Source organism: Triturus cristatus, chromosome 11 (assembly GCF_964204655.1).
Source record: "Triturus cristatus chromosome 11, aTriCri1.1, whole genome shotgun sequence".
In the NCBI taxonomy this organism is placed as follows: Eukaryota; Metazoa; Chordata; class Amphibia; order Caudata; family Salamandridae; genus Triturus; species Triturus cristatus.
The window spans coordinates 991234012-991252029 of record NC_140594.1 but is presented as its reverse complement, the minus strand read 5'-3'; the positions used below and the strand labels follow the sequence as shown (position 1 = coordinate 991252029).

The 18018-nt window shown below is 47.9% G+C and overlaps 1 protein-coding gene across 1 annotated transcript in view; it reads right to left on the bottom strand.

Moving 5' to 3' along the window:
- HPS3 (HPS3 biogenesis of lysosomal organelles complex 2 subunit 1) overlaps window positions 1-18018 on the bottom strand; it is a 472707-nt gene that overhangs the window by 259668 nt on the left and 195021 nt on the right. The gene's annotated exons all lie outside the window — the stretch shown is intronic.

Below are 18018 nucleotides of genomic sequence, written 5' to 3'. Positions count from 1 at the left end.
GTAAGTTCTGAATTACAATTACCCTCAGTCACAGTGGCCCCCAGCGATAAGGGTATTGGTAAACTAGGGGGTCCGCTCCAATGGAGCTGGGAAGTCTGCAAGGCAATTGGGGGGGAAGAGCCCAAGGGGGAGGGGGCAGGAAAAATGTCCCCCCCCCCTGGTTAGAGTCACTCCCTCCCTCAAAACATTCTACAAAGTCCTGACTAAATCAACGATATTGAGGGAGGAGGGTGGGAAAGCAGCAGTTGTGTCCCAGAGGGAGACTAAAATGGAGGATGTTAACCCTTCACCGATAGAGGATAAAAAGGTCCAGGGTGCCACTAAATGTGCAGAAGCAGGCAGTGGACTTGGATCACAGGATGGAAGCGCTTTCCAGATACTAAAACAGAACAGTTTTAGTGTGCTGGCAGTGGGGGATGAGGAAAACTGTGCGGAAAGACGACGACACGAAGTCCACCAGGAAGCCGAGACAGGGGTTTGGAACCCACAGTATGAAGTTCCCCTGGCCTCCATCCTTCTGGACTTGAAAGAGAAAATAAAACAGGTGGAGGACATCAAAAGCCAATCATGCAGACATACAAGCCTCTTGCGCAGCACTTGCTCAGAAACTGGATGATGGAGCTGTGCGGACGACGCATCAGAGGAAGAAGTAGGGCTGATGAGAAAGGATATAGCCAAAAACACCGATGGGCTGGGGGCACTGGTTAAAGAAAACCTAGGACTTAGGGAGGACCTGGAAAGGATCGAGAACTACTCAAGAAGAAACAACTTGAGAGTCCTGAATAACCCAGAAGCTGAAGAGGGGGCTAACATTAAGGCTTTCATAATTAAATTGTTAAAGGATTCTGTCTTGAAAGACAGGCCGGATATCAACCTGGACCATGAGATACAATGTGTTCATCGGGACGCCTTTAAGCGTAATATGCGAAGACAGAAGCCAAGGAAAATACTTGTAAACTTCCTCTCATAGGGGGTTAAAGAGGCCATTCTAACAGCAGCCTTGAGGAATGGCTCTCACACAGCTCAAAATGTTACCTTTTCCATCATGTCCGATGTGTGTCACGCAACAGATCAGAAGCAGTGGGAGTTGGGAAAAAGAATAGAGGAATTGAATAGGCTCGGGCCAAGGCCCAACTGAAATTTCTGGTGATGCTCCGCGTTATGTGGAACAACCAGATGCGCAATTTTCAGACAGTAGAAGCAAATAGTTTTAAAGAAACTATACAAAAGGGTGGACTATCTTGAGGCGAATCGCCCCTTAATGAGAAGGTGAAGATGTAGGTTAAGACATAGCAGGTACAGGGATGTTGGATGAGCTGCGGAGGATGTTGAGGGGGGGGCTCACTGTTAAAGTTTATAGTTATTGAAGCATTTCTTCCTCTCTGGTGGCCCTACAGGCATTATGCCTAATAGGCAGGGGAGGGATCCCATGGGAGGGAGAGGGGGGTTGGGGCAGTACACCGGGTGGAGAGCAGAGGGCAAAAACCAAAAAATATAAGCCCTCAGTAACGCCTTGCACCACAATCAAAACAGATCACTCTAGATTCCCAGGTGACATAATGATCGGCCAACTTAAGAACGATGGGTGGGGATGATAAAAAGTTACAAATTCTCACTTGGAATGTAAATGGCCTTAGATCTAAAAATAGACAGAGGTTGGTGATGAAATACTTGGATGACTCTAAAGCCCTGGTTGTAGTTTTACAAGAAACTCATTTAACAGCAAGCGAAAGCAGAGGTCTCTATACCCAATTAAGATGAATTGAAAGCTACGCAGTTTCAGACCAAGTAGAGTATGTAAGGGAGTTACAGTACTTATTAGGAGGGGATCGGGGGTCAAACTAATTTCTTCTAAAATGGACAGTTCTGTAAGGTGGGTCCTTGCAACCCTTAAATGTTCTGGCACAGAGTTTATGCTGGCTTCTACGGTCCAAATGTAGAGGACCCCCAGTATATAGTGGATCTGCAATTGATACCAGTATGGGTAACCATCCCCATTATTATGGGGGTGATTTTAACACTTTATTGAATCCAATTTTGGACAGGCCCACTAGTAGGAGGGGGACCCAAGCTCAAGCGTTGAGGACAAGACAGGCCCTCAAGCATATGATATCTAATAATAATAATAATAATAATAATGGGTCTTGTAGAGCGCAATGGTGACGCACAACGGCGTGTCCCCGCGCTGAGAGTGTGAGCGTGTTCAGAGGGAGTCCTGCGGGGAGGGCCACTATCTGGTGTACAGATATGTTTTCAGCTTGGCTCTGAAGATAAGCTCTGATGGTTCCAGACGCAGTGCTACTGGAAGTTTATTCCAGCATGATGCGGCGAGGTACCTGAAGGACCTGCCACCCATCCTTGCTCTGGACACCTTTGGGATAGTTAGGCGCCCTGAACCAGAGGATCTCAGCGCGCGGGATGGCTCGTATTGTGTCAGGAGACCCTGAAGAGGAGGGGGTGCCCTGCCATTAATGATCCGGTGACAGGTGCAGAGGGCCTTGAATTCTACCCTGCTCCTGACCGGAAGCCAGTGCAAGGCTTGGAGCGCGGCTTTGGAGGCTGATCTTCTAGGAAGTTTGAGAACTAGCCGAGCAGCGGCATTTTGCAGGACCTGTAAGCGGCTCAGATTCTTCTCGGGGATACCTAGATAGAGAAGGTTGCCATAGTCCATCTTGGACGTGACTAAAGCATGCACTAATGTTCGGCGGGCTCTAACGGGAAGGAGCTCCAAAACCTTCCTGAGAGTCTTAAGGATCCCGAAACAGGTGCCGACCACCCGGTTGACCTGGGGGCCAAAGGTAAGATCGGAGTCGAACCAGACACCTAAATTCCTCGCCTCCAGGCAGGGGGTAGGTGTTGGTCCCAAGCAAGGAGGCCACCACGCCGACGTCCACGCCGCCCGGTCTCCCCCTACCACCAGCACCTCAGTCTTGTTGCCGTTAAGTTTAAGGCAGTTGGCAGACATCCAGGCAGCAAGATCTTGCATGCATGCTCTGAAGATGTCCGCCGCAAGGCCGGGAGTACGCGATAGGGAGATGACCAGCTGCGTGTCGTCGGCGTATGACACCATGCGCAGACCGTAGCTCTCCACTATGGAGGCGACCGGGGCCACATATAGATTAAAAAGCGTTGGGCTTAGGGACGAGCCCTGTGGAACCCCCTGATCCAGTGCCATTCGCCTGGAGTAGCAGTCACCCTGCCTGACTTGGAAACCACGGCCCGAGAGGAACGACTGAATCCATTTTAGCGCTGCGTCACCCATCCCTGCTTTGTTCAGACACTGTAGCAAGGTGGAATGTGCTACAGTGTCGAACGCAGCGCTGAGGTCCAGCAGGATCAGGGCCATAGTGTGGCCCTCGTCGGCCCCCTGTCTGATGGATTCGGAAGCCATAAGGAGTGCTGACTCAGTCGAGTGTCGAGGTCTGAATCCAAACTGGGTGGCGTGAAGGAGATTAGACTCTTCCACAAACTGCATTAACTGCTGGTTCACCAACTTCTCCGCCACTTTCGAGAAGTAGGGAAGGAGGGAGATGGGACGCAGATTCTCCAGTTTTTCGAAGCTGATATTAGGCTTCTTGCGGAGGGGGAGCACCACTACTTGTTTCCATTCCCAAGGCACAGTGCTGGACCTGAAGGAGATATCCAACAGGTGCCTAATGTATGGCTCTAGTGTTGTCAGGCTGTCGGCCAGCCGTTTAGGAGATGCTGGGTCCCGTGGGGAACCTGATTTCACTGATCTACATATGTTGATCAGGTCTTCAGCTTGCGGGGTAGAGAAATTGAGCAGCAACTTGTGACCATCTTCCTCTCTAACTGACGCCTCGAACTTTCCATCTGCCGCTGGTTGGGCAGGGAAGGTGGTATAGATTTTGGACACTTTGTCACTGAAGTAATCAGCAATGCGGTTGCAGGCAGCCACAGAGCAGTCCTCTGATCCCGCTGAGGATTTAGGGACAGCAAGAGATTTGTATACACAGAACAATTCTTTCGCTGAGTTCTCTGCATCCAGAATTCTTTCGGCATAGTGGGCAGTTTTCGTTATCCTGATAAGATTATGATATGCTCGTCTGTGGATGAGGTATCTCTCTCTCTCCTGATTGTCATATGCTTCCCTCCACTGCCTTTCAGCACGCTTACACTCCCTCTTGGCACCCCGCAATTCCTCATTAAACCATGGTGCCGATCTCTGTTTACGACCATCCTTCTTTGGATGGTCTAACGGGGCCGTTTGGTCCAGCGCAGCCGTGATGCGGTCGTTAAGTAGTTTGTTTACCGAATCCGCATCATCGCCTCCAATGGGGCCATTGGCTATCAGAGCCTCATTGAATTTGGGCAGAGAAAACTTCGCCCATTTGCGCCTGGGATGGTTATAGGGAGTGGGAGCAGTGTCCTTGTTCTTAGGGAGAGAGATTTCAAAAGGCACCAAAAAATGGTCAGTCCACGGGAGAGGCACTGGGGGGGCCACCCTAACTTCCTCCCAGTTTGCAAAAACTGGGTCGAGCAGATGACCATGTAGGTGAGTAGGAAGGTGGCCCTTTAGCTCTAACTGTAGTGCTTGAAGATCCTGCCGGAACTCCATCGCTCCCTTGTCTAGTGAATCTTCGAGGTGCATGTTAAAGTCTCCGAGAAGAAGAAACTTATCTCTCCGCAGCACCATCTCCGTGGCACATTCTATGAGAGTGCCCTTAAACCTAGCCAAAGGGCCAGGTGGTCGGTAGACTAAATAGCCCTTAACAGTTGTACCCCCATTGATTTTTATTGTGAACATCCCCACCTCACTTGCCGCCAGGTGGACGGATTCAATTTGACAGGCAAGGTAGTGTTTAAATACAAGTGCAATACCTCCTCCTCTGCCCTCAGGTCTGTCCAGTCTTACCATCAGATAGTCATCCGGCAGTGCCTGAATGATATCAGGGTCGGAGTGTGTATCCAGCCAAGTTTCTGTAAGAAATAACAGGTCCAATTGTCTGTCCACGAGCAGGTCGTGGATGTCAAACTTATTGCAGCGCAGCGACCTCACATTAAGCAAGCCGCACGAAAGGGTGGGGCTGTCCCGGGTATCAACCATTGCGGTGCAGAATCGGAATTGGCAGGATCTGCAACCTGTGTCCACCCCTGTGTGCATGCTGTGGAGCCCGTCACTACATGTGACGGCGGACAGATTCAACAGCTCGTCCCTACTCCACCGAGTCCGGTTAACAGGACCAGGGGCTATGGCCCTGGGCCGTGTCCGGTCGCGGACGGGCGCAGACGGGCTTGGCTTTGGCGCGGCTTCGGCGCGCGCCCAGCGTGCCCGCTGCGCTCGTCCGCTGCGCTTCCTTGGCCAGGGTACCATTTTGTAGAATCAAGGGCGGGCGGGTCTGAGCACTAGAGTGCTCGCCCAGCTCGTCCCCCTCACCCAAGATGGCGGGAGCGATGAGGAGGGAACGGGGGTTCGCGCCCTGCTTCTGCAAGTCCGTATAAAAACACAATGGAGCAGTTTTAACAAGCACTCAGTGTAAAATCAAATAGCAGCAATTTTAAAAAGATAGCAGCAATTTGTGGGCATAAAACAGTCCCGGCTTTCCGCCTCAGGACAGCACTCTTACCATGCTAACAATCAGCGGGGGCACGGGTGCAAGGAGCTTTTGTAGAGTCAAGGGCGGGCGGGTCTGAGCACTAGAGTGCTCGCCCAGCTCGTCCCCCTCACCCAAGATGGCGGGAGCGATGAGGAGGGAACGGGGGTTCGCGCCCTGCTTCTGCAAGTCCGTATAAAAACACAATGGAGCAGTTTTAACAAGCACTCAGTGTAAAATCAAATAGCAGCAATTTTAAAAAGATAGCAGCAATTTGTGGGCATAAAACAGTCCCGGCTTTCCGCCTCAGGACAGCACTCTTACCATGCTAACAATCAGCGGGGGCACGCTGAGATGGACTTAGTGGAACATGGAGGTATCTAAGGGGGTAAAAGCGAGCATACACCTTCCACAGCAAAAAAATATTACCACTTTGAGGTTGGATTATCTGCTAGTGGATAGAGCCTGGGCTGGGAAATTAAAAGAGGTCACTACATCACCAGGACATATTTCAGATCATGCTGCGGTTCATGTTACATTACTGAGAGTTAGAGTGAGCCACAATGCTAGATGGACATTGAAAAGATCTATCCTATTAGACCAAGACGTGTCCATTCTCTTACAGAAAACAACTATGGAATTCTTCCTGGATAAGGCCCGTTCGGCTTCCATTGGTGTCACCTGGGATACCTTTAAGGCATATGTACCAGGGGTTTTACAAAGCCAGGTCACCTACAAGAATAAGGTGGATAGAGCTGATTTGAGAAGATTGGAGGAGAGAGTGGGAACGCTAGAGGCTAAGTTATAGCAAATAGCAGGGAATAACCGGGATAGAGAGAACACATTGGACCAGTTGGAGGAAGCTAGATTAAACTATAAGATTAACCTGGAGGCAAAATGTCGAGAGCAGTGGACAACGGGACGCATGCAACAATTTGAGAATGGAGAGAAGGTTGGAGCATTGTTAGCATGGAAGTCGAGGGCTAAGAGGTCACTAAATCACATCAGGGAATTGATTATGAACCCCCAGGGCGACATCTCGAATAAGGAGGAGGAAATACAGGACAGACTGATCTCAATTTTCTCTGAACTATATACAGATGAGGGGAGCCTAAAGAAATGGCTAAGCAGTGTAGGACTCCTGGTGCTCACAACGGAGGGTAGGAAGAGTATGGCTGCCCCAATCAGAAATGAAATTGTTATTCAAGTTAATCTATAAGGGGGAAGGACGGATACAAAGTTCATGGAGGGAGGCCACAATTGCTTTGATCCTAAAACCAGAGGAAGACCCGAGGAAGGCTGACTCATATCAGCCAATCTTGACAGGGAGATTGGCAAAGTTGGCCCCTCAATTGATTCACACAGATCAGAAGGGTTTTGTTTCGAAAAGACAGATTCAAGAACTTAAATTGGCATTAATTGGGACCATAGATCCAGCAATTACACGTTCGATCCCCTTGGTGGTGATCACTATTGACACTGCCAAGGAGTTAGATCGTGTCAGCTGGACATTCCTCTGAGCCGATTTGGAATCCATGCGCTTTAGCTCTGGCTCCATCTCAGCATTCCGAAGGCTAAATAAAAGCCCAACGGCCAAAATCCTTCTAAATGGTTTCCTGACGAGGAGCTTTAAAATCCAAAGAGGAACGAGGCAGGGCTGCCCCCTGTCACCCCTCCTGTTTGACCTATATATTGAACCATTGGTGCATCTTTTAAGGAAAGATGACCAGATAGTCCCTATTCACTCACGCCCTGTTTGTAGCAAAATAGCATTATATGCTGATAATTTGATAATCTATACCTCTGATCAGGCCTGACCATTATCTAGCATGGAGCAGTTGACCAAGGAATTTGGGGCAGTGTCTGGATATTTAGTGAACATCTCTAAGACAGGATCATGTGCTGGAACATGGAGGAGTGGGGAGGCGAAGTGTGCGCAGAGATAAAATACTTTGGGATTGCCATAGTCAATCAAATTGATGAGATTCCATTGCGTAATCTAAAGAGGGTGGCCAAGGAGGTCGATAGCTCATTATACAGGTGGAAGAATTTACCATTAACCATTTATGGGAGGGTAAACCTAGTAAAAATGTCCATCCTTCCAAAGTTGACATACTTATTTAATTGTATTCCACTTAAATTCCCCAAGGATGTAATCGATAAAATGCACGCAAAAATAACTAGTTTTATCTGGGCATCCCATGGGGTAAGACTCACCAGGAAAAAGCTAAGGCGTCGCCTTAAGAAGGAAGGGTTGGCCCTCCCAGATCTTAATCTATACTGCATGGCATTCCAATTTAAAAACTTCCATATGCTTCTGGGGGAGCCCGACTCCTCCACTTGGGGAACATTATTGGGGGAGATGATAAACTAGTTCGGACCAACAGCTTTTCTATATAAATTTGGGGCGCAAAAATGTTTCAAAAAATTAAGGTTAAAGGTTTTAAAGACAGCATTAAGACTTTGGTGTGGGGTGAGAAAGATGTTAAACATCGGGTACTATTCAGAATTTGCACCGATTTGGGAATCTCCAGGGACACCGGAATGTCTGAAAGACGGGTTGAGCTTTCCTCTGAAGCACGCAGGAGTATCTAAGTGGGGAGACTTGATGTCAGTAGAAGGTCTTCTACCTTGGGAGGTGCTGAGTGCAGAAACAGGAAATAGAGTATCCAGATTCAAGCATATTCAGCTTACATCATGGCTCTCAACAGTTTCCTTGGAGGTAGGAGGACTATGGGATTTTGTGGCCACCTCCAGGAAGTCGGTCCAAAAAGCAAAGAGGTTGCAAAGTGGTATTGGCAATTCCTGAAGTCAGAGGAGAAGAAACTAGTGGCTCCTCTTGCGATTTTGTTGGACGTACTCCAGGAAGACAACATACAATCTCTTTGGGAGGACTTATTGAATTTGCTATATTCAATAGTCATGCCTGCAAACTTCAAACAACACTTTTTTGTCATCAACAGGCTGTACTGGACTTCTGAAAGAGTAGCTAAGTTTGTATTGCAACCTGTTCCCAGATGCAAAAGATGCAACTACCCAAAAGCTAAAAATGTACACATCTTTCTCAAACCTGCCATAAGGGGCATCCTTGGGAAACCTATAGTTTTGACAGATGTTTTAGTACTCCTAGGGGTGAACAATACCACATGTAATACTCTGAACAGTAAGCAAAGGGGCCTGGTATTCTACTTTTTGCTTTTAGCTAGGCGGGAGATTTGTAAACGCTGATCCGACCCAGTTCCCCCACGTCCTGAGTGGTTAAAAGTGGCTAAGTGGACTAGCCATATGGATTTTGAATGTAATCCACGAAGGCCGTTGGAGGTATGGGAGGATTTTATTAAGTGGGCCAGATAGGCACTATGGCACTAGGCAGGGCTGTGGCGGAACAAAAATAACATCTCCATAGTCCTATGATTACACCAGGTCATGGCACACAGGGGTGGTACCCCCTTGATGCGACCAGGGCGTTGGAGGATCGGGCGAGTGGATGCAACGGACCAGGAGACAGATAGAGGGTGCCAAAATGGGCCAAGATTTGCAGATGCCATGGTGATACGAGGGCGTAAAAATAAAATGTTAAAAGCTGTACAGCCTTCACTTTAGTAATATATCTCTATAATTTGAAGAGACCAAAATCCAACAAATCAGGTTGCAGCATCCTCGACAACACTCCCCTCAGTTTTTCAAAGCACAAGTGTGAATATAAAATACTAGCAAAGAGAAGTTGAGCCTCTCAGGGAAGGAGGGAGGGTCGCATGTGAACCTATGGAAGATACCAAAACTGGAGAACTACGGTTAAAGTTAAGTAATTAATTTTCTTCTCCAGTATTAGATTTTTCATAAATTCAAAGGCTTGAATCAGATGAAATAGTAGTTAAATAGCACATCATATACAGACATTAGAATATACCTGTACCTATATCTATGAGCGAGGCCTGACTGTGCCAGATCTAATAAGTAAGGGCGAATTTTCTCAGGAGTCCAAGACCTACGGTTATGTTGGACTGTTGACACTAAATACAAAACCACTTCTATTTAAGACAAAAAGTCCTGTTTGTACTATCTGTATAAGTCCTTGAATTCAGAGGCAAAGAAGACAAGTGTAAGGATTTTGGATCCAGGTGAAGTACTTGGCCTTGGTTCTTTGTAAGTAGAGACTGAATTGGTTTTAATTGGATGTGCTGTCTCTCTGATAGAAGAAGCCCTGTGAACCTATGTTGCTTTGGCCATCTCAGAGCTATAAGAATTATCCTGCAAGCTTCTGCTTTCATCTTTCTGAGAATCGTTGTTTGGAGAGGAGTCGGAGGACAAGCATAGGCAAAGATACCGGACCAAGCTATTGAAAACGCATTCACCCACAACCCGTGTAGTGGATGCCAGATTGTCGACATTTCAGATTTTGGGAGGTTGCGACTAGATCTAGATTTGGTGTTCCCCATTGATGAAAAATTTCTGTTAATGTTTCTTGATTGATCTCCCAGTTGTGGCAGTTTTTCATCCTCCTTATTGTGTCAGCTATGACATGCTGTTTCCCAGGCACATGGTCTGCTTTCAGCTTTATTTGATAACTGGCTGATCACTCCCATATCTTCTGTGCCTCTTGGAACAGTGCTTGGGATCTTGTGCCTCATTGCTTGTTGATATAATGCATAGTTGTGGTATTGACTGTGCAGATGAGCACCGCTGAACTTTGTATCTTGAGTAAAAAGGCTTGCCAAGCTAGGTGTACTGCTTTGAGTTCCAAAAGGTTGATATGCAGAAGTGACTGAGATGGTTTCCATTTGACGCGGACTTGAAAACCTTGGAGATGAGCTCCTCAACCCTCTAAGGAAGCATCTGTTGAGATTTCCAATTGTGAAACTTGGGGTATGAAGGTTAGGCCTGTGGAGAGAGCCGTCTCTCGTATCCTCCAAGAGAGTGCCGTTCGTATTCCTGGAGTCACCAGAATTGTATTGTCTAAAACGCCTTGCACTTGCATCCATTGTCTGTTTACTTCCTCTTGCAATTGCAGCATTCTAAGGTTGCAGAACGGTACCAAAAGAATGCATGAGGACATCATCCCTAGCAGGGATTTAAATAGGTGAACTGAAAGGGACTTTTTTTCCTTTACTTACACGGCCAAGCACATCAGTTTTGTTAGTCTATTTGGTGTTGGATATTTCTTGTCCTGCATTGTATCCAGCGTAGAACCAAGGAACGCTATTTTCATGGATTGTTGAACAACTGATTTTTGTGGGTTCATTATCAGGTCTAATTTGTAGAAAAGACATAAGCATGCCTTGGTTAACCTCTTTGTAGCTTGATGAGAAAAAAATTTGACCAATCAGTTATTGAGGTATGGAAATACTTGGTCTTCTTCCTGTCTCAGGAATGCAGCTACTGGAGCCAGGCACATTGTGAAAATATGGGGACTTGGTTTGAGGCCGAATGGGAGAACTTTGAAATGATAACGTCTGCCAGCTACTATGAACCTTAAACATTTTCGAAGGCAAGGATGTATTGGAATATGGAAATAAGCATCTTGGAGATCTAATGTTGTCAAATAGTCTCCATGTTTCAGAAATTGGAGGATGTCTTGAATCATGACCATGCAAAATGTATGTTTTCTTAGATAATTGTTTAGTTTTCTCAAATCCAGGATGAGCATCTATACCCCAGACTTCTTTCTGATCAAGAAGAAACAGGAGTAAAAACACCTTGCCTTCCGGTTTTCCGTGACTCGTACTATGGCCCCTGTGCTGAGCATGGTCTGGACATCTAACTTCAGAAGATGCAGATGTTTTGCGGTGACTTTAGGGATGGAGTCAGAGGTGGTATTTGATTGAATTCCAGTGTGTGACAGAACGTAATTAGATCCAATACCCACTGTTTTGTTATTTCCCTCCATTCAAAGAGTTGATTGGAACTTTTTCCTCTAAGGAATGCAAGAGAAGATGGAGATGTCCTTGACCTGTGTTCTTGACCTGTGACTCCTGCTTTAGTTTCTGCGTTTGCCTTAGGCTGCTGAATGAGGTTGTCTTTGTAGATCCTGTGATTGAAACTGCTGCGAAGCAGGTTGGTAGGTTTGATACCTGTAATGGCTGGTAACCTCCTCTATAAGAAATGTGTCCCCATGCTGCACAAAAAGGAATTTTCTATATTGAGGAGTATCAAAAGACTTTGCTGTATCTGTTTTTATGGACTGTAAAGCCTCATCAATATCCTCCCCGAAGAGAACTTCACCATCATATGGCAGGTCTAAAATGTTGCTTTGCGCTACCGGTCTGAAAGAAGTGGCCATTAATTACCCCTGCCTCCATAGGGCGGCTGCTCCTTCTAGCTGTCTGAAACCAGTTGATGCAATATCGATCGCACAGTCAATTATAATTTCCGAGGATGCTCGTTCTCCTCCTTGTAGGATCTTTTTGGCCTCTGACTGGACATCATCTGACAGATGATCTATGTATTGTGCCACATCTGACCAGATCTGTCGGTCATAGTGTCTGAGTAATGCCAAAGAATTCACTGCTCGCACTGTCAATGCGGACAGAGGAAAACCATTTTCCAATGTTGTCCGGGTGCTTTCCCTCTCTTTCAGGTGGTGCAGATATCGGTGCAGATGTGTTTTTTTAACAGCGCCGGGCCGCTTGAGTCAGGCTTCGGCTGTCAAATTAGGCAAGCTGGAGAATTTTTAGGGGCCTTAATATTTTATCTAGATATGGTAACACTGATAAATATGGTAACACTGCTGCAATTGTTGCAGGATTTTTCATAGTTTTAATGCCTTCCTCCCATATATAACCCACAATAGGGATAGTTTCCTTTAAGTCATCCAAGAAACTGCCTGACTGTTTTTTAGTTATCGGAAGTTCAAACCTTTCTGCAGCTCTTTTTAGGAGATCATGAAATCTTCATATATCCTCAGGAGAATTTGCAGGCCGAGGTACTGGAGATGATGGAGCAGGAATTAGATAATCATCCCACTCAGTACGTACATATTTCACTCCCCCTTCCTCATCTTAAGACATGCGATCATCTCCTGGTATACTTTTTGATTTTGGTGTATGTCTTTGAGAAGAGACTGTTGGCATATTACTTGGTGTTTGTGGGGTGGAAGACTGTTGTGAGGTTTGTTGAGGCACTGTAACCTACAATGTAGTTGGGAATAGTTTGTCGATGAGCATCGGTCGTAAATCTGACACTAGTGCTTTTGGCACACATACCATGTCCTCCTGGAACAGCTGATGCGGGCACGACTGGCATTGCTCTGCGTAATGTAGTCCCTTTTGTTGAGGAGGACAAAACTCCTGGACATAGTAATCATCTCCTTCTTCCTCTTCATCCTGCTGGTACTTGATGTGCAGCTCAGATGAACTATGTGCCACACCAAAAGGACCATTGTCGTCTGACTTTTCCTCATCTAGGCGATGTCTAGGTGGTAAGGGGGATACTCTACTAGGAGATGTGTGCTCTAACATCCCTCGTCAGGCAGAGACTACCTTGATCATCAACGGGATTGTCGCCATCGACTGTGTGGCAGTAAATGTGGTCGTCTTCATTGAACTGACTACAATAACCGTCACCACGGTCATCATGGTCATTGCCGTAGATGACAGTGTAGTAGACTATTTCTTCGTCAATGGTGCGCTTGTCCACGATTTCTCCGCTGGCGGTGCCGGCACTTTTTTTGAATTTGTGAGAAACCGGAGGGGATGGTGTGGAAGGTTTTAAATTAGGTTTTACTGGTTTCTCTGAGGAGATATCACGCCTCCAATGCTTCTGAGAGTGTTTATCAGGAGGGCTTCACTCCTGAGTATTTTTTTAAACTTTTGGGGAGCTTCATGAGGTTCATGAACTTCTGAACTCTCCCTTTTTGGTACCCTCTTGGCAGATGAGAAAGAGTCTTCACTATCCTCCCCAGAAACTGGATCATCCTTGGCTTTTGAAGCCATAGTAATAATCTCCCATCTCGATCCCTTAAGGTTTTTGAAGAAAAAGTGCGCAGTTCTTGCAATCCTTTATCTTGTGAGATGGGTAGTGACAGTATGTACAGTCCTTGTGTTGATCTTCAGAATACAGCTGTTGGATTTGGCCCTTTTTCCTGAATTTTTTCGCTTTTACGGGAAACCACATTTTATGTGAATGCAAGTTAAACGCAAATGTTAAATGCTGTGCACTGGTGTACGCACCTTTAGCTCCCCCATGGTAGAGAAATGTATAGGCCATGTGTGGTGTGAGATGCCATAAGACTTGCTGTGCAATGGCGTGTGCAGACTGAGTTTCTCTATTTAAACATGTAACTTTTAAAATGGATGCCATGGCTGTGCCGCCTGACTGAGCGGGGTTACCAGTCTAGTTGTTATTTCCCAGCAACCCCAGCTTTTGGAGGGAAACCTGGCACCCAGGGTGCTGGACACCTCCCCCTGTGCCAGTTAGAACCAGTTTTCCCCAGACGCTTCTAGAAGCTGCTGGCACTGTCTGGTAGGCGGAGCTGGGCTGCCATGTGCTCAGAGCGTGGACCTGAGAGAGGGGAGACCTGCTGCCAGGGGGTACCGCCACGTGGGCCTGTGTGCTGGGCCCTGAGCTTATCTGCACCCCTCTGCTGTCCACAGGGCCAGGGAGAGCCATAGCTAGGGCACCACTGGACATGGGGAACCTCTATTGGAGTATAGGCGGTTGGAGCTAGGAGGAGACTACACTACTGTGGCTGACTGAGCTGAGGCTCTGCTGTGCCCAAGCTAGCTGAGTAATCCTGCCTGCCTGTCTGACCTTGCCCATGGGAGGGGAACCAGGGAGACCAACTCCAGAGTGCCTGCTGCTCTGCTGAGTAGCGCCTGAGGAAGACGAGCGCTACATTGGACTGGCCTGCGCTCCCTACCTGCGCTCTAGCGCCTCGTGGGACCCTGACCGCATGCTCTACGCAAGGTGAGCGCTATATTTGGCGGGCACTACGCTGGAGTGACTGTATCCTACCTGCTATCTAGCGCTTGGTGTGGGTGGCGCTATGTGGTGAGTGCCCAGGAGAAGAGGAGCACCGTCTTATGACCCTGAAGCTTGTGGGGCTACCTAACGCCTGTGAAGCGCTATACTTAATGATCCTGTAGCGCTGTGCGATCCAGGCGCTATATTTGAGTTCCCCCCACAACTGCCTGCAATTGGTTGTCTACTTTGGCTGGCGGGTGCCTGCCCCGCGTTATTGTGGCCCGGTGCTTATTGGAAACGGCGGGAGCCCACCCCGCGTATTGCCGCCTTTTTGTGGTTTCAGAGTACAGCGGGTGCCTACCCCACTGTATGCTTATTAAAGTAGCTGGAGCCCACCCCGCGTGTGTGCGCACTGGTGCCGATTAAAATAAAGCGGGTGCCCACCCCGTAACGTAGTGCTTATTGAAGTCAGCGGGAGCCCACCCCGCACTTCAAAACTGACAAAAATCACCGCCGCTGGCCCAAGTCCCGGCGCACCTAAAGCGGGAGCTGAGGATCACCGCCGCCGGCCCGGGAGGCTCAGAAGTGGCGCGCGGGCTTCCCCGTGACGTCAGGGGAGCCGCGCAGCAATTCGCGCTGGCTGGAGCGCCACCAGAAAGTCCGGCCTCACATCAGGAAGCCGACTGGAAGAAGAATCCAGTTGGGAGCCTACCCCGCACTGGACGGCGGCCGGAGGAAGTCGGCACTCCCGCGGGGCTCCCATGCAGTGAGGGGAGCCCCGCGCGTCTACCCAGTGAAGCCCCGGGTCCCAGGAGGGGGCCCGGGTGAAGTCCCGAACAGCGTCGTTGTGGGCGGGGCTCTCGCACGGTGAAGAGAGCCCCGCAGGCGCAGCTGCCCAGGAGTAAAGTGGAAGGGGGGGCCCGAGGCGCATTGTCGGCGCCTGCCCCCGCCGCCTGAGATTTCCGCCGTATCCCCGGAGGGCCGTGGAAGCCTCCCCAGCAGGGGAGAGAACAGTTCTGCGTGGGATCGCCGCGTCCCTGTGCAGGTCGTCGGATCTGTGGCCAGAAGGACCTGACTGTGGCCCAAGGAGCGGGGACCGCGAGAGGAGCCCGGTGAGTGTGGCTCTTATGTCCTGTGGTTGGGGGGGGGTGTGTCTGGGCACTGCGGGGGCCCGCCCCTGGTGCCAGGATTCTTGTGGGGGCCTCCTGGGAGCATTGCGGGTGCCAGGAGGGGCACCAGGAGTGCCTCATTGGTTCCCTGCACAGCTGCCCCGCCTGACAGCGGGCAGTTGCAACGAAGGGGCCTTCCTAACTTCTGAGCCCTAGAGAAGGGGACGCAAGCTTCCCAGTGTTCTTTTGGGGGCAGTTTGAGTCCCAGAGAGGGGCTCCCACATGACTGTACCGACTGGCTTGTACACCACTGCCCCGCTGGACAGTGGGCAGTGGCAACGATTGGGGCACACAGTGTTTATGATTGCGAGGCCTCATATGATTGACAGTATAAGGTGGTTGAATGCTTCTTTTATGCCGGATATAGCTTCCCTGTTGGTCCTAGGCGTAAGAGGTTTCCTGCCTGATGATTTAGGCCTGATACTAATGTCCCGCAATGCTGTAGTTATTCTATGCCTAATGCGTTTATCCTAATGATGATGCCCCTGCTCATGGTTTATGCCTCTCGGGATGCCTCATGTTCCCGCAAGTGCTTACATCATTGGTGTTTTGCATAACCTGTTTATCATGTGAGTATGCCTAAAGTCAAGTGGTAATGCCAATGCTAATGTGCCGGGGTAAGGTGATGTTCCAGGTCCCTGACGGATTACGTTGTTATGGAATGTGAACGAGAGGCCATATGTTAATGTATTTACATGACTGACACTACTGTGATGAGACTTTAGTTGTACGCCTAATGTTTTCCCCCCTAAAGTGGACGCTGCGGAGTTGTACATAAGGTGATTCCTGCCTGCGGGGGAGACCGTCCAGCTCATGGGGTTGAGCCCCCTACTAATGTTGTTAGGCCTCATATGCGTCACACTTATATAAGGTGATTTAGGCGTGCAGGGCAGATTCTATGCCTATTATGAATGTCGTACCCTGATGTTTTTATTCCAGGTTAATGCTTATGGACTTTACCTTTATTCCTCACACGTACCTTTATCCTAACTGTATGTCGCAATGGTTCTGGCAGGGGCCCGATTTTTCCTGCCATGTATATAATTCCCCCCAGTAAATATTGCCTTGGCGCCGGTTGGCGCAGTATAGAGATTACTAAAAATACCTTGTGTTTCTACAATACAAAAGTTATTCTTACACCAACTTGTGTAGCGTCTCTTTTTGGAGTGTGCCTTGGGTGTCATCTGTGTGTACTGCGTGGATGCTTTGCACATTTCTTCCGGAGTTTGGCCCACCCGCTCTGCACCACGCTACCCATGTCCAACAACAGCCTCTTCCTCCCAAAGGTTCGACATGGTCTGAAAAGAACTTTCTTAGCCAGATCTGACATTGTAGGCAGTCAGACTCGCTAAGCAGATGTACCTAGTGATAATATAAAGTATAACAATTGCTTTTTAAAATTCAATATGCAAGTAAGTTGAACTAAGCAGACCTTAGGGGAAACTCCCTCACACGACACGCGGTACAAAATCTGAGAAACGGAGGCCTCTGAGGCGAGTGTTCTAGATTGTGCTGCCACCTGATTGGTTGGAGTTTCATCACTTAAATGATAGGGATGTGTTACTGAAGTGAAGGCTTTATAGCTTTTCCAAGCTACTTTTTAACATTACACTGCTATTCCAGTTGTACCGTGGGACTCCCACTTCGATGGCGGGAAATGATTCAAGCAAGTGAATCGATGAAAGATACAATACTGGATAATCTTACTACCCATATCTCCCACACAGTCATAATCATGAGGACTTTATGTAACTTTCAGTTATAATGGAAAAAGAGAATAAAAGAGGGAGGAGAATTATATTCTTAAGGCTTTGTGGAAACTTGCAAGCATCTGTTCATGTATTTGCTAACAGTTGGCAGATGGCAGCTAATCAACCCAGTAGTCACAACAATGTGATCAGGGACTGCAAGCTGTAATATACAGCAAACCTCCAATCAGAAAGTCAATTTGAGGACAGAGACCACAGGAGTTCGCTAATAACTTGTGGCACATAAAATGATTGATAGCTTCAGCAGTAGCGTATGAAAAAAGATCTCAAGCTAATATTTAGAGCATGTCACATAGTGTGATTTCAGATCCAAACTCAGCTAGTGTCAGGAAAATGAAGAGGTTTCCATGGCCAATAAGTTATCCATCCATATGGAGACCATTTGAGTACATGGGTCTTGGAGTGAAAGATTAGATGCAATTCTATTGATTTCTTTGCCGTTTTTCAAAAAAATCCTGCAAAAACAGTTTTTCACAAAATTTGTAAGGAGTTTTTTTTTAGAATGCAAGTTACTGAATAAACTTAGTAGACACCTATATTGCGTGACCAGGGGACACGAGGATAAATATTGCATCTAATTAGTCATTTGTCTCCTAAATCCCCAGGTAAATTAGCAATATAACC